Genomic DNA, 17,333 nt, shown 5'->3' with positions numbered 1-17,333 from the left:
AAATCTGGAACCTTCCCCTGGGGATACTGATAAACATGAATTATATTCTTCATAAGGGCTCAAATGGAAAAAGACATTCAGACCCACTAGCTTCAGAGCACACTCTGATTTTGTCTAGAATTTACCTTCTCCAGAGTTACGCCATGGCCTTCAACCCCAAAATCTCTACAGGGGCCTATTACAGAAAGCCCAGCTACTCTGAAAATGTCCAGCTCCTTTGGGGAAGTACTCCTTACCATGTGAAAACAAGCTCAGGCCCTTTTGGAAATAAGGCCCAGCCAGACCCTTACCACGTTAGCTTCATTAAAATGGCAGATGGGAGCCTGGGGCTTCTCCATTAAGGCATCTCCAAGAGTTTTGAGAATGTGTCCAGAGTCATTCTCAGAGCCATTTTCTCTATAGTCAGGTAAGGCTAGTGAGGACTAGGGGCCCCAGGGAAAAAGGACCAGGCCAACTTCTGCCCATTACTCTCCAAATCCTGCAGGTGGCAGCTGGACACCAGGCTGAGCTTCTGAGGACCAAACTTGGTAACTAAGGGGCAGACTACATGGCATTCCAAGTGCAGAGATGTTCACAATCCAGGGAGATCCCAGCGGCTGGCTATAAAGGATGAAAAGGCAGAAGGGAGGTGAAGGGAGAAGTGTCTAACCAATCTGCCTGCCAACATTCACGTTTATGAGGTAGAATGGGATGCAATTACAAATTCACTCCCTCGTGTTAGGGAATGTCATCCAAAAGAGGTGACCACCAATTGACCCAGGAACTGCATCCAGGCACTCTGAGGCTCCTCACCCACTCCCCTGTCCTTGGAACATGGGTTCTGCTTGCCTTTCCCACTTGCAGAGGCTCTTCCTGGGACCAGTGAGCTAGCCCAGAATATTCTTCTCGTGGCAATGGCAGAAGCACTAGAGAACAAGCCCAGTCATGTGAGCACTTTCAGGTACCTGCTGTGTCACGTGTGCTAATATCCATTGTCCAGGGATAGGAATTACAACCCGGCATTCGGTGAGAGAGTGCTGCAAAGTCACATGGCAATGGGCATGGGCACAGGGAGGAAAGAGGGATGGAGGCCATTCACGTAATCAACCACAGCCTTCTAAGTCTCGCCCTTCCTAGCCCCTTGTCTGATCTCTGCTGTGACACTTTAATCACATTCTCCCTTCTCTGTATTTATATTTCTATCATCTCCTCTACTAGACATCAAGCTTTTTAAGAGATTTTACTTGCCGTACGTAGCACTTTGAACATGATAGATGGTAGGTGCTCAGTAATATTTATTGCACGGTGAATGAATTTCCTTTATGAGCAGTGCCGGTCCTTCCAGATATCTATACAAGGGAAAAGGTACTGAAATCTCTAATAAAGGGCTTTCGTATCCCTGGACAGTGGATATTAGCACATGTGACACGAGCAGGGTCTATCTCCTTTATCTACAGGGAGCGCTTATCTTATTCACCTAGGGTCCAGAGTGGACATTGATAAATATCTCTTTTTTTAATGTTTATTTATTTATTTTGAGAGAGACAGAGAGAGCGCACTAGTGGGGGGAGGGCCAGAGAGAGAAGGAGAAAGAGAATCCTAATCAGGCTCCTGACTGTCAGCACAGAGCCTGACTCGGGACTCGACCCCACAAACTTTGTGAGATCATGACCTGAGCTGAAACAGAGTCGGACGCTTAACCACCTGAGCCGCCCAGGCACCCCAGTAAATTTCTCTTGAATGCTGTACGAATGATGGCCACCACAACTTCTCCATTCTCTGACTGCCTCTACACATTCTTTGGCCCTTTGTCTCACCTTCTGGGTATTGCTAATTAATCTGTTATGCTTACGATCCATCATTACAGAGTCACATTGCCAAGTTTTTACTGACCTAGCAGACCCTCCAAAGTAGTCACCTCAATAGACTATATAGCTTCACGTACTCTTTTCCCATTCTGCGTTTGGAAGGAAGTTTCAGGAACTCATGCAGTAGTGCTTCTGTCATGTTCACTTGAATACTCTTGAGCGTGACAGATCTTTGCCTTGTTAAGGTAGGTAGCATTTTTGGAAAGAGCTGACAGTCATTTGGATCCAGAGCCAGTGACTGAAGTGGGTGATCAAGCTGGGTCATTCTGGGGACAAAAGCCAGATGTGGTCAGGGAGGAATGAGCCTCTTTCATAGTTGTAAAGCTGTCCCCGAGGACAGCCTAAAGGAACCCCAGAAGGAAGCAGACAGTATCATTTGAGCACGTCTACCTCCCGACAGGGTGACTATTTTGAAGGGGCCCGTACAGCATTGGATAAGAAAGTTCTGGTCTCATTTACTTTAGCTGTGGTTCTTGTTCCTGGGCATCCTTTGAGAAGCTGATGAAAGCTCTGGACCCTCTCCAGGAAAAGGCTCATGAGCCCATATTTTACATATAATTTGAGGGGCCCGTGGACCTTCCTGAGGCTGCTCCCAGTCTCCCAGGTAACTTCTGTCTGGAATGAACACACTAACTAGGGTTAGGGCACTACAGAGCTACAAGTGTGTTTTTCTTAGTTCCTTCATTTCTGCCCACACACCCCACAAGCGCAGCCCAGGACTATGACATAACAGATTCTCCAGAATCAGTATGTGAACTACTTGTCCAATCTGCTTTGATCTGAGACAGACAGCTGCAGCCAGCTTGTCCGCTCAGCAGCCCCCACCCCCATCTCTGGCTCCTCTCAGAAGGAGTGAGTTTCAGCCTCCACAAGCTTCTCGCTTGGGAAGAAGTAAGGAAAAGCCTTGCTGCTCCAGTTCGACTCGGGGAGCCAGGCCAGGATGAACTTGACTTTGGGACCCGAGAGCCAGGCCAGACCAGGTCCAGAATCCTTGGTGCCCCTCCCTTCAGGCACCTGTCTGAGCGCAGCGAGGGCACTGGGGTGGGAAGCGGCTGCCATGAGGCCTAGTGGCCACAAGAGGGCCCCATTTGTTCTGAAAGGCATCCGGCTGGCATCGTGACTCCCGACTTCATCCTCCAACACCCACGCAGGCTCCCGGGTCGTGTTGGGTGCTGACTGCCGAGGGGGATAGGGCACGGCGCTACAAGGCCTCTGCTCTGGGGTCTCTTGTTCAGGTGGCCACCAGCTGAGGCAGGCTCCCCCTCAGCCAGCCACCTGCTTCTCTTCAGGCAAGTGCTATGGGCATTAGGCCCAGGACACATTCAGGGCCTGGCAAGGCCACTTCCCGTGCCTCTAAGTGCTCAGGCCTTTTATAAGGTATGTTTCATCTCCTTTTAACGTTTTCTTTATGGCAAAAGCAACCCACGTTCAAAGGGGAAAAGGAGAAAATTCAGAAAGGCCAGGTGCACTTGTAACTAGCCATTCTCAAAGACAACTCTGTTCACCACGACAGGGTTATGTCCTGCCCAGAATCCTCACAGACTGTGCTCCCCAGGAGGCTAATAAGAGCAGGGGAGCCAGTCAGGGAGAATGGGGATGTGTTTGTGTTGCTGGGGTACCTCAGTACTTTGTGTAGAGCTGAGGCGATCGATCCCTCCAGGGTTCCAAGCCACAGGTGCGTGGAGGGAGAAACGAGTGGCTGAGGGCAGAAAGGGATGGGAAGCTCACCCACACTGAGCCACTCTGTGCCCTCACTCTGCATCCCAGGGGCCGTCTCCGCCATCCAATACCAACATGCCAAGGCCAGTATCATTCCTGCTTTACAGTCGGGGAAACCCGGCCTCCCACAAAACCATTTCCTCGGGTGGGGGTGTGCCACTGGTGAGCGATGGAGCTGGATCTGAAGCCAGAACTGTCTTGCTCCGGAAGCTAATGCCTTTACACACCCTTGGGACCTCTCAGGGCAGGGGTCTGCCTTCAGGCTTGGAGAACGTGGTCCTTTCCCTCCCACCGCAAGGGCACACTCTTCACCTGCACCGACAGCATGCACACACACCCCAGAGTTTGCAGGACAGCCCCAAGTTGGTGCCACTGACCCTGGGCCCTGGTTCCATGGCCCCTGCCCCGAAAGCAGCCATCGGGAGGCCTGAGAAGTGGAGAGGTGGGCATCAGGGGAGAGTCCTCATCAGATGCTGCAGTGAAGCGTCCCCCACCCACTCAGCATCATCTCCACTCTGCACGCTGGAGACTGCTCTCACCCGGTCTCCCTCTGAAGCTCTGGAGAATGGTCCACAGCGACTCCGATCATCTTCTCTGGAAAGGGGCCCCTGCCCCTTCCTGGGGGTACAGACAGCTCTGAGAACAGGCACTCCCCTCCTCTGTTCCCAACGTCCCTTTCTTAGGACACCTCTTCCCAGACTCAGCTTTGAGCCCCAGGGAGAGGCCTCCCCTGGTTGCCAGGGCAACGGCTCCATTGTTCCTGCTGCTGGAGTTTAGCAGGCAGGCCCCCTCAGTTTCTGGACCCTGCTCTCCCTACCATTCTTGAGCCAGTGGAGCCTGCAGTGCCCCCATTCTACTCCTCAGGGCCTCTTTGTCGTCAGGATGCAGAGGAGGGGGAGACAGGCTGACTGGTCACCATGCCAACATCGCATGGCCCACATCCCTGCGGGGAGGGGATGGGTTGGGTGGTCGGATATTCAGCAGTGGAGGCAGCAGTTAGTCTGACTCTTGGGTCACCTGCCCAAGGGCCCCTGCTGCTGGCTCAGGGTCCATTTTGGGAGAGGATTTCACTAGCTCTCTGCTTTTTCACCCAGTTTATTCCATTTTTGTTTGGTTAAGCAAAACTTGAGGCTTAGGCTTTCTCTTACCCATCTGAATTTTCAGGCAGCACATGGACTGAGAGAGGAGCCAGGCTGTGGCCCACCCAGCCTAAGTGGGACAATAATCCTTCCTTCCTTCCTTCCTTCCTCCCTCCCTTTCTTCCATCCTTCCCTCCCTCCCTCCTTCCTTCCTTCACTCCATCTCATTCATTCAACAACATTCACTGAAGCTGACTCAGAACCATCCTGCAAGTTAAATATTATTAAAACCACTTTGCAGAAGGAGAAACTCTTACTCAAAAAGGTAAATTACCCGAGGTTCCTAAAATATTGTCAGAGGCAGGATTCAATCTCAGTTCTGCCTGGCTCCAATATCACTGCTTTAAAGTCAAGAACAGATTATATTCTCCCTACCACTGACAGTATCTTGACTACCCTGTGCACAGTAAGCTGATTTATTATTGACTAAAAGCAAGCCATTACAAGGATGTTAAGGGCCAGGTGTGTTGCACAAAGTAGCTGCTTAATAAGTATGCGATGAATGGATGGACGGATGAAGGGACATATTCAGGGTAACTACTCAGAGTATTAAGGGCAATAACCTGGACGACAACTCTTGATTCCCTCCTTTATTGTTTCATTTGTACATTCATTCAGTAAATAAGTCCTGAGGACTTCCGTATGCCAGGCACCTTGCTGGGCACTGGGGACATAAGAAAAACACCTCTCTCTGGTGAGAGAGGCAGACAGGTAAAACAGCCCATCACAATTTGTGGGATGAGAGCTCCATCAGGAGAGTCCAGGCACTGGGAAAGACCAGCTGACCTCAATGGCATTTCTCATGTTCTAAGTCACTAAGTCACAGACCCTCTGAGCTCAAACTGATGCTCTATCCACACTGCACGTCAGCCAGACAGAGGTAAAACCACACCTGGAGCTTAGGACAATGATTAGGAAAGACCAGAGTCTAAAAATTTAGAATAGTGATATTTAGGAGAACCTAGTTCAGTCTGAAGACCCTGAATCCCATGACTCCACCAGGCTTCTCTCACCAGTAGAAACAGCCCCTGCTACCTTGCCTAAGGAGACTGGGCCTGCCTTGCTTGAAGACTCTATGACTATCCCTTACCCCATAGCTTCACCTGCCCCCAGAGCCATGGGAAAGACAATCTCCGTGTGCCCAAGGAGCCAATTATAAAGGTGAGTCTAATAGACGCTTAAATGCCCAAATGTGCAAATTTACATATCAATGAAAACCTGAGGAATATTCATAAGAATGGGTTCCACCCATGCTAGAGTAGGGAGAAAAGAATGTAGTTGTAAATCCAGCTGAGTTACCAGAGATTCTGAGGCTGGTGTGCCAGCTCAAGAACGTGATAAAAGTTCCAGTGTTACTTTACTTGGTAAACGGAAGCCTGTACTCGATGAAACCGACATGCCAAAGTTGTTCTAGGTACAGTGGAGAAGAAACCCAAAGACTTAGGGAGATAGACACGTGGAAGCAGGTTTGCCATCCGCGACTGCCTTATCCGTGCTTTATATCGCCTGAGGGGGACCAAAGGACCCTCCCTTCCCCAAGACAGAAACATGTTGCTAAGGAGATAGTGTTACTGTTGCAGGGCACCACATGCTGGGGATGTTGATGGAAGATACTGCCACTGAAACGTGTCCCTGAGCTTTAATGGGAAGAGTGAGATCCCAGCATTGGCAATTCACTGACACTTAGTGACCAGAAGCAAAGTGGACACAGAAGGCAGCAGGGCCAGGGTGACAGAACAGACTGACACATAGGGATCTTTGGTGGTGGCCAATTAATCATGGGTGCCAAGGGGTAAAATACATGAAGCATTGCCTTCACATCCTACTTGATCTGTAGAGTTAAAAGACAAACAAACTAGAGTTCTGACAAGCAAAAATCTCAGGACATCAGCAAGTCTTAGATTTTCACTAAATTCCCAACCTAAGTCAAGAGAATAGAAAAACGTACTCTGTACCATATGACGTTGCAAATTTATATTGTCCATCTCCCTCCCAATTTTTCTGTGGTCATTAAGTACAGTGGGTGTGCACTGGGAAAAGAGAAATACCGGACTCTTCAGGATTTATTACTGGCTCTGAGCTCATCTTAATCCCGGGTCATGGGTTGAGTGAGCATTAATGGAAGTCAGGAAATAAATGGAGTTTGGGCCCAAACTAGTTCATAGTGGGCCCAGTAGATTCATATCTACCCTGTGGTTGTTTCTTCAGGTCCTGAATGTATAGTTGGAATATATGTATATATATATATATATATATATATATATATATATATATATATATATATATACATATACATATGTACACACATATATATATACACACACATATATATTTATTTGTTTATACATATATACATAAGTATATATATTATTTATACATATATACGTATATATATTTATTTATACATACATATATATATATATATATATATATATATATAAAAGCAGATATACACAAAATCTCCTGCCTGACCTATGGCAGATACAGACTGACATGATAGGAAGGACTAAGTGAAAACTCCTGCCAGCCTTCTCCCTAACAATAGAGTAAATCAAAACCAATGCCACATTTCTAGGAGAATCACAGAGAATAGTGCCACCACAGAACACTTAAAAAAATGCAAGGTTGGTGACCAGTGGTGTGCTAGAATCACTTCGTGCAAGCCCACAAGAACTGTTGACATTATTCTCATTTATTCATAACAATTGTTCTGATTGTTAACATTACCTGCCAACTGCATCTTCAGTGACGTTACTTTGGTAGCTTAAAATTGGCCATGTTGGGACTATTTAAACCAGAGAAATTGGGAAACATTACAAACCAGGCTTTCTTTTTTGTTTTCTTTTCTGAAAGCCAGTGTATCAGCAAACTACCTGTGACCCCTATCATATCTTCATTTAACTTACCTGTTTGGCTTGAGCAGATGTATCTTGGAGTTGGAGAATGATGGCAGATTATGTTACAGAAATCAGACTGTCATTTCAATTTCAGCTGCCATTCTGGATCTGGTCTACTTACTGTATCATATCAGCCCAACTTCTGATGTCTACTATGATCAGAAAGGTGGATGGATAGATAGATGGATGGATGGATGGATGCAAGGTGAACGCATATTTTTCACAATGGCTAATTTATGGAAACAACCTAAATGACAAGAAATGAATGGTTAAGGAACATGCAGTACACACAATGGAATATTAATTAGCCACAAAAAGAAGAAAATCCTGCTATCTATGACAATATGGATAGACCTGGAGGGCATTGTGCTAAGTGAAATAAGGCAAACACAAGAAAGATAAATACCGTATGATTTCAATTATATGTGGAATCTAAATTAGTCCAAATCGGGGGTGCGTGGGTGGCTCAGTCAGTTAAGCATCTGACCCTTGAATTTGGCTCAGGTCACGATCTCCTGGTTCGTGGGATCAAGCCCTGAGTCAAGCTCTGTACTTACTGACAGCATGGAGCCTGCTTGGGATTCTCTCTCTGTGTGTCCCTCCTCCCTTCTCTCTCTCAAAATAAATAAATAAACATTAAAAAAAAACACAGTCAAAATAATAGAAGCAGAGAGTAGAGTGGTGGTTGCCAGGAGCCGGGGGTGGGGGGAATAGGAAGATGTCGGTCCAAGGGGACAAAGTTTCAATCATACAGGGTAAGTAAGTTCTGGAGATGTAAAGTACAGCATGGTGACTGTACTTAACAATATTGTATTGTGTATCTGAAATCAGCTAAGAGAGCATATCTAAAGTGTTCTCACAAAAAAAGAAAGAAGAAAATTATAGCTATGTGAGGTGATGGATATGTTAATTAACTTGATTGTGGTGATCATTTTATAATGCATGCATATGTCAAAACATCAAGTCGAACACATTAACCATATACAATTCTCATTTCTCACCTATACCTCAGTAAAGCTGAAAAAAAGAAAATTATTAACTAGGCTAAGGTAATTGCTTACCGTCTCTTCTAAACAGATGAGCACACTGTCCAATGGGACGAAATTGACACATAACCTGTATTGTTTATCATGGAAATAGCATTACTGAGCGTAATACACAACCTCTTTCTCTTTGATGGGCTATAAATACATTTGGATACTAAAGGATTTTGCAATTAATATAAATATAGCTAAAATTTATAGAATGCAGTACGAATCGAGACTTTTATCTCAACTATAAAATGAAAACAGTAGCCCCTATGTATGTCCAGTTCACCAAATGATATGATAATCAAATGAAGTTGTATGTGTAAAACAGCATTGTAAATTTTAGTGCCCTGCCTTAAAACATAGCGAGGTAAATAGCTACTAGGCTGTTTCTATATTCAAGATTGAATGGGAGATTCTTGGCAATTATCTATTATTCAAGGATGAAAGTCTGTGGCTACTAATCAGCTTTGTCAAAATCTGTAATTGTATATTCAGCATAAGTCTGATTTTAACAACAACAAAAAAAGATGGATGGATGAGTGGATTGTTTGTATGAAGGGATGGTTATATTGGGCAGGAGCATGATGCTGTTGCTGTTTTTTTTTTTTTATTAGAATTTAAGAGTGGGAATAAAGGTGTGCACTCCTAGACTGCTGAGAATGAAAACCCAAAAACTTCCCAGAATCGCTTTCACTAGTTTAGAGCGTGACACAGGTCCTGTCAATGAGAAACATTCAGTGAATGTCGAGTTTGTAACCAAAGTTTCAGTCTCAACTTCCTGATTCCTTTATCACAGCTGAAGAGCGTGTTTCTTGATTCAACATTGGTTCAACTGGTAGCAGTGGCTTCCGGACTCCTCAAGTTCTTGACTGCTGTAGAGGTGGCAAGTTCTCTGGAAGGTCAGTGATGAGAAGCCTGGGGTTCATTCCTGGAGTCTCAAATTAGGGTTTGGCCTTCCAGTCCTTCCTGTGATTTTGTAAGCACCAAATTCACATTATGAAATCCCTTTCTCCTTAAGAGAGCTGCAATGGATTTTGTTAGCTGCAGCTGCACTCTGATATGATCCCCCCACCTTTTTTTATATGCCCCCTTTTCAAGTTTTTCTTCCCCTCATCAGTTTTCATCTCTACTATCCAACCACTTCCCATTTCATTCCCCAGAGGTGAATCACCTCTTACATTTGAGGGGAGAAAAACATAGACAATATTATTGAGGAATTTCTCAACTTCCTGCCTATCCTTCTATGGTTCCTGGACCCACCATACCTTCATGATGTCTTTCCTACAAGGATAACCCATTTGCTTTTTCTGTGAATTCCATCCTTTTCATCTCCAGAAATCTTCTTCCCTCCTGTACCTTTGACCTGTCCCTCTTGTTACTCTGTTCATTCATGGTAGACACTGCCAAGCCTTTCTCATGGAGAAGAACCCCCAACAACTCCCAGTCTCCCATGACCCTCTAGCTAAGGTCTCCCTCCCTTCACTGCCAAGCTTTCTAAGAGAATTATCTACACTATTCATCTCCACTTTCTCCCCTTTTGTTCACTCCTCTCCAAGCCACTTAGCCTTTATTGTCCTCATTCCACTGAAATTAACCTCAGTGAAGTAACCAATGGTCACCAAATAGCCTAATCCAGTGGATCTTTTTCCTTTGTTTTATTTCCTGATCTCTCAGGGGCATCTGCCAATCTTAACTTTCTCCTCTATGATATTGTGAGGACACATTCATTGCACTTTTCTCCAGGATCATCTGGTTGGTCTTTCACCATCTCCTTTGGGGGCTCCTCATTTTATGGACATGTGGAATGCTCTTTTCCAAAAGTTTTTGTCCCTGAGCCCTACATTTCTTTCCATTCTAAAGTTTCATGCTAGGTAACGTCATCCTAGTGCATGACTTCAACTACTGACAATTCCCAGGAATATACCTTGAACCCAGACCTCTCTCCTGACTTCCATTGTATATACAGTAATTTTCTACTCCATATTTCTACCTGTCTAACAGACATCTCAATCTCAACATGTCCAAAACAGAACTAATCTTCCCCAACATCCATTCTTCCTACTAAATTCCCTGTCCTGTGAGGGGCATCACAGTCCACTCAGACCCTCAAATCAGACATCCAGGAATCATCCTAAATTCCCTTGTCCCTTGTCCTTCACAATTAAGTTGTCACTAACAGATTTGAATTCTACCCCTAGTGCTCTGTGTGATGGTTTCTCCCCTCTCCATCACTACTGCCCTGGTCCAGCCCTGTGTAATCTCTCTCTCTCTCTCTCTCTCTCTCTCTCTCCCCCTTCCTCCCTCCCTCTCTCTCACTTGCTCTCGCTGTCTCATTTCTGCTTCTGCTCACTCACTAGTCTTCCAACTCCTTCACAGCTGCTTCAATCCATTCTCCACACAAAAGCCAAATCTAATCATATCACTCCCTTCCTTAAATCCCCTAGATGGTGTCCCCACATACTTGCACAGTTTTCAGGATAAAGTTCACATTCTTTATCCTAGACCTAAGACCCTTCATTATCTGACTTCTCTAACCTCATCTCCCTCCACTGACCCTGAAGCTATGCTCCCACCCCCATGAACATGCTGCATTCACTCACTCCATGCATTTCTCTCTGTGTGGAACCACCTTGCACTTCACCTGGGCCACTTATTTGTCATCCTTGGTGACTCAGCTCATGTTACCTCTTCCAAGAAACTTTTCCCAACCATCCTTTTTACTACCACTGTGCTTTGTATACGCTGTGCTTACCTCTAATTTTACATTAAACTGTATCATATATATCATATATCATACCTCAGGGATATAAATACATTTGTCATAGGACTTGCTAACCTGTCTGATATGTTTTCACATGCCAGTGTCCTACCACAAGCCCAAGTGTTCCCTTGGGAGCAAAACCATACTTAGCAGAGTGCCTGGGACAGAATAAGCTCCCAAGTCATGTTTGATAGATGAATTAGTTTAATTTCTGCTTGAATTTTATCAGGTAATTGTTGTGGATTGGATTTTGTCCCCTAAAAATAGGTATGTTGGAATCCTAACACTCACTACTTCTGAATGTGACCTTATTTGGAGAAAGGGTCTTTACAGAAATATTCAGGTTGAAATAAGGTCACCAGGGTGGACCCTAATCTAATAGGACTAGTGTCCTTATTAAAAAAAAAAAAAAAAAAAAAAAAGGAAAATTTGGACACAGAGACTGATGCGAATAGAAGGAAGACAGCATGAAGAGACACAGGTAGAAGATGGCCATCCACAAGCCAAGCAGGGAGGCCTGGGTCAGATTCTCCCTCACAGCTCACCCCTTGATTTTGAGCTTCTGGCCTCAGAACTGTGAGATAATTAATTTCTTTCACTTAAGCCACCAATGTGTGGTACTTCATTATGGAAACCCCAGAAAACTCATGCAGTAGAATTTCCTGTGCCTTTTAAGCCTTTATTTCTTTGAATCTCTAGCCATAAGTTGTTTTCTTTCTGAAGTCTTCTTTCTGAAGGTTCGCTTTTCTAGCATATCTGTCTCTCTTACTATCTCTCTCTCTCTCTCTTTCACACACACACACACACACACACACACACACACTAAAGTCACATGTCTCTTTCAAGAACTTCCCCCTTTCCTCTAGATACTTCCACCTTACCAACAAGCTCTGCCTTGTGGGTCAGAATTAGGTCCCAAGTAAAAGCTCCCCTCATTGCTTTCTCATCTTTCTGAAAGAGAAAATCAGGTCAAGAATGTAATCCACTGCAATGTTTATGACAGAACAGGGCATCCAATGGTTGTGCCCATGAGCCCAGTTTGCATCTTGCCCCCATGCTAGATTCAGAATTCTCTAGGCAAAGAAAGTATCACAAGACTGTCAGCCAAACCAGTAGTCAGGACATCCCACAGCAACATCACCTGATCATCCTTTCATCTCACCTGTGCTCCTCTTGGTACTACCACCAAGCTTTTATGACATCAAATCATGCTACTCTCTTGCTCAAAACTCTCTAATGCTTCCCCATTGCATTTAAAGCCAATTTCAACTTGCTATAGAGGTCTCTCCTAGATTTACTGAACATCTGTAAAACCTTTCTGGCCTCAGAATTTTGAACATGTTCCTTCCTCTACTTACAGTGCTTTTCTCCCCCTTTCTTGCCCTTTGCCTGGCTAAGCTTAGTGTCGATTCCCCAAAGGAGGTTACCCTGTATTAGCCTCCTATTAGATGCTCTCAAAGAAACTTGAATTATCTTGCCAAGGATTTGTCATAGTTTCTACCTATATGTTTATATTTATGGCTATGTGATTAATGTCTTTCACCTCTACTACACTGAAAACACCACAAGAACTGGACATTTGTCTGTTTTGCCCACCACTGACTCCCCAATCCCTAATGTGGTCAATGGCATAGAGTAGATACTCAACAAAATTTTCTTTAAATGAATGAACTGAGTCCTACTCCTTGGCCCATTTCAATGAGACAAATTTATTCGGATGAAGGACATTCCTACCATCATAGAATTCATATCCTAAGCCTCATCCAAGTCTTGGTGATGGCTTTGAGCTTATAATAACATCACATCACAATTTCAACTTTATGTCACTTATTAGACTATTACACTGGCCAGGGTCCCCATAGGAAGTGGCTGGCGCTCTCAGATGGGGCAATTGAGAGTTTGATAAAGAGGCTGGTTAAATGGTATGGGCAGGGTTAAGGGAAACCAGCAAAGAATGGAGTTAGCAACAGTGGGTACCTGTTACCATTCCAAGCTCCAGAAGAGCAAAGGGAGGGGTAGATACCAGAATCTGAAAATTGCCACCTAACAAGAGCTGTGATCATTAGAGAGGGATGTAACCAGTGCATGGAGTCACAGAATAAATATCCCAACTCCACTCTCCTCCCACTTTCCAGTCTCCTGCTGGTTGACTCTTTTTTTTTTCTTTTTAATGGAAGCACTGAAGTATAGTTGACACACTCCCCTTGGTTGACTCTTGTTTGGCTGAACCTAATAGAAGCCTACCTCTGAGACCATGTAAACATCATTACTTAACTGAGGACTTCTTTGCTTTTCTGTTTTTCACTGATGCCAAGCTTATTCTCCACAATATCCAGTTTTCATTACAGATGGATATTTTACCTCCCTCTTTCCCTAAAATTTCAGTTGTTTTATTTTTAAAAAGTTTATTTATTTCTTGGTGGTGGGTAGTAGAAAGAGAGGGAGAGAGAGAACCTCAAGCAGGCTGTCACTGCATACTGTCAGCACGGCGCCCGAGGTGAGGCTTGAACTCACAAACCATGAGATCATGACCTGAGCCAAAACCAAGAGTCTGACACTTAACCGACTGAGCCATCAAGTGCCCCTCAAATTTCAGTTTGAAGTTATGTTCATCAGGTAGCAGATTTTCCCACCAAGCACCATTGTCATGATCACATTCAGATGTACTCTGTCCTGGGTAGAAAGTCCATTTTTATCATGTAAATCTTAGTTCAGGAAATCCAGTTCTGATTTTTAACACTAGCTCACCGTTTCCCATGGCTTGTTTTCTCTATCAGAGCTACTACGTGCCAGAGCAAGAGAGATGCAAATGTTATTTGGTCCTGCCTTTTGAGCCCCCTTCTCACCCCTTTCAATTTCTGCAGCTTTCCAGGGCTTCCAAGGTACAAGGTTCCATTGGGAAGTAGCTATTTTCCATTCCCTAGTCATCTCTCTAGGGCCTGAAGTGTACAAACTGACCGGATGCCTCCATCTCAAGCACGTGGGCCAACACGATTCTTGCACTGGGGAGCAAGGTCCCTCCAGATAATACCTTCATGCATTCTTTTCATCCCTGGGATCCTGGAGCTTAATAGCTCTGCCTCCTCATTTCTGTCTCAATTTCCGGCTCCATGGTGCCACACCCAGGCTACCTTATCTTCCTCTCACCTGACCTTAGTGCTCAGCACCTTTTGCCTCAGACTAATAGCTCTGACATGAAGCCTGCTGACTTCAGAAAGTTCTGGTCCAAAGAGCCGTAGGCTGAATATGCCCTCCCTACCCAAGTTTTAACATTTCCTTTTATAAATATCTTATAAATGTCATCTAAGAAGCTCTAAAGTGTCATTGAGTAACCCATGCCACTTCTTCCCTCACTTCTGGAACCTGATCTCCATTTTCTTTTCCTTCCCTTTCAGGGAGATTGTGTCCTTCTCCCTCATGCCCTTCCCCACTGGGTCAGCAGACGAGGAAAGATAAGGATGCCGGACTCAACCGAGGGATCACCTTGCCTCCCAGTCCAGCAGAGGCTCGGACTGCTGTACCGAAGATGTGTCTGGGAGGTGGGAGGAGCGCCCATGGGACGGGATGATGGACCCTATTAATCACAGCTGCCATAGCAGACTAGTGGAAGATGGGTCTTCAAAGCTGGAAGCCCCTCTGCCCAAGTGTCGGTCTTTGGGGCTCAGTGGAGTGCCCTTCCTCTGACCCAGGACTTCCGATGGCTCCTCCCCAATCCCTAACCCCCCTCAACCCCGTCCTGCGGCGCTTCCCATCCTTTCACTGCGATGAATTTTTTTCTCCTTCTAAATATTTTAAACGTTCAAAAGAAAAAGCCAAATCCCGAAATCCAAACACAATGAAAAGCAAAAACGTGAGGAAAAATAACAAGGGTATAACAGCTCTCTATCCCAACCGCGGACCCGAGCCGGTCCGAGGTCCACGGGAGCCGGGAGGGGTTAACCCTCTGCTGCCCGGGGACGGGGGCGGGGGTGGGGGGGGTAGGGGGCCGCTCCGCCCCCTTCCAGCCGAAGGGGAGGGGCGGAGGGGCGGAGGGGGGGGGCGCTCCAGTCTGGCCATACATAGATGCATTCAGTTCTCCACATTTTGCCAAACCTGCACAAGCTCATCTCCACCCCATCCCCCACCCGCACCCCGGTCCCCACCAAACCTTTTGTCTCGGCGCCTCCCTCCTACACTAAAGAGTCAAAGAAATATCCCTGGTGACACTGAACCCCAGGCCAGACTGCTCTGGGGGCCTGAAATGGATGCCTTGCGCGTGCTTCTCACCAACACCTGCCTCCTTTCTTACACAGCCTCCTCCTTTAACGAGAGATAGTCAGGGGCGCCCCGTGCCTCCCGTCTTTGTGCGGTTAAGGACAGCTTTTGTTGTGCTGTAGGCACGAAGCAGTGGACAAAGGACCCCAGATGATGTAAGCCACACCCCTTACCTCCCCCCCGGGAGCCAGAGGCCAGGCTCCTCCAAGGTGGAGGGAGCGGGGAATCCTTTTGGAGCCCCCATTTTATAAAGCAAATGCCAAGCCGCCCAAGCCGTTTACCGAGAGCAGCTTGCTTATCACCCCATTAAGATTGCATTTGTCTCCATTTTTAAACAAAAGGGAATTTAGGCTGACGGTCCCGAATCCCAAGAGCGCACTGTGGGATAGGAGGACCCGCAATCATGCAGCAGCCTGGAAAACCTCTGACAAAACCGGGCTCTAAGGCGTCCAACCCCCACCCCCACCCCGCCCATGCCAGAGGCACCCCCAGTGGGTTTCCTACACCAGCCAGGACCCAGTTGAGCCCAGCATTGCAGCGGACTCAGGGGTGGGGCTCAAATGAAGCCACAGGCGGGATGGAGGCAAAGTTGCACTCCTGGAACTGTGGACAGAGCACTCTGGAAAGCCACCTTTCTCCGGCTGCACCGAAGCTGAAGTTGTCATCATTTGAGACGTGGATGGGGACAGGCTTTTTTGTCCAAGTCCCTGGGATGGGGGAGTGTCTTCATAGGGAGATCAGGGAAAGGAGAAGACTACACGTCCTAGACACGGGGAACTTCTAGAGACTTTGTTAGTGGGAAAAGCACAAAAAAGATTCATTTATTCTTTCAAAACCCATTGGCTGCGTCCTAGTCACTTGTCCTGGGGATACATCAGTGGTTAACAGACACGGCCCTTGTCCTGGGGGGTGTTAGTCTAGTGTGAAAGGGTACACACCAGGGATGGAGCTTGTGTTCTAGTTCCCAGTCCTGAGCTCCTGCTCAGTTTCTGCATCTGTAAAACGGAAGTACCTATTTCTTCATTGCCTTACGGAACAATGAGAAGAAAGAGCTGGACGTTTACTGTTTAATTGGAATTAAAATATAACAGGATCGTAGACACCCCCAAAGAATGGAAAGCAGGGATTCCAACAGACATTGCTGCACCAATGTTCACAGTGGCGTCATCCATGGTAGCCAAAAGCTGGGAGTAACCCAAGTGTCCATCAACACATGAATAGATAAACAAAATGTATACCGGTACAATTACATATTATTTAGCTATAGAAAGGGATACAATTCTGCTAAATGCCACAACGTGGATGCACCCTGAAGACATTATGCTAAATGAAGCAAGTCCAACACAAAAGGACAGCGTATATGGTTTGTCTTATGTGAAGTTCCTGGAATAAAAAATTCATAGAAACAGAAAGTAGCATGGAGGGTATCAGGGGCTGAGGGGGAGGGAGGAATGCAGAGTTATTGTTGAATGAGTAAAGACTTGGGCCGCCTGGGTGGCTCACTCTGACTTCAGCTCAAGTCATGATCTCGCAGTTCATGGGTTTGAGCCCCACATCGGGCTCTGTGCTGACAGCTCAGAGCCTGGAGCCTGCTTCAGATTCTGTGTCTCCCTCTCCCTGTGCCCCTCCCCAGCTTGCAATCTCTCTCTCTCTCTCTCTCTCTCTCTCTCACACACACACACACA

General features: G+C 46.0%; 1 long non-coding RNA gene across 1 annotated transcript; it reads right to left on the bottom strand.

Annotated features, from left to right (window-relative positions):
• Positions 1–9,403: 9,403 nt before the first annotated feature.
• Positions 9,404–15,665, bottom strand: LOC125916468 (uncharacterized). The gene is made up of 3 exons (XR_007455926.1): positions 15,542–15,665; positions 12,276–12,345; positions 9,404–9,599 (listed from the first exon to the last, which is right to left on the bottom strand). It is a non-coding gene; the product is annotated as an uncharacterized LOC125916468 (long non-coding RNA).
• Positions 15,666–17,333: the final 1,668 nt, after the last annotated feature.

Source organism: Panthera uncia, chromosome D1 (assembly GCF_023721935.1).
Source record: "Panthera uncia isolate 11264 chromosome D1, Puncia_PCG_1.0, whole genome shotgun sequence".
NCBI classification, from domain to species: domain Eukaryota; kingdom Metazoa; phylum Chordata; class Mammalia; order Carnivora; family Felidae; genus Panthera; species Panthera uncia.
The sequence above is the reverse complement of the archived record's forward strand: the minus strand, read 5'-3'. Positions and strand labels throughout refer to the sequence as shown.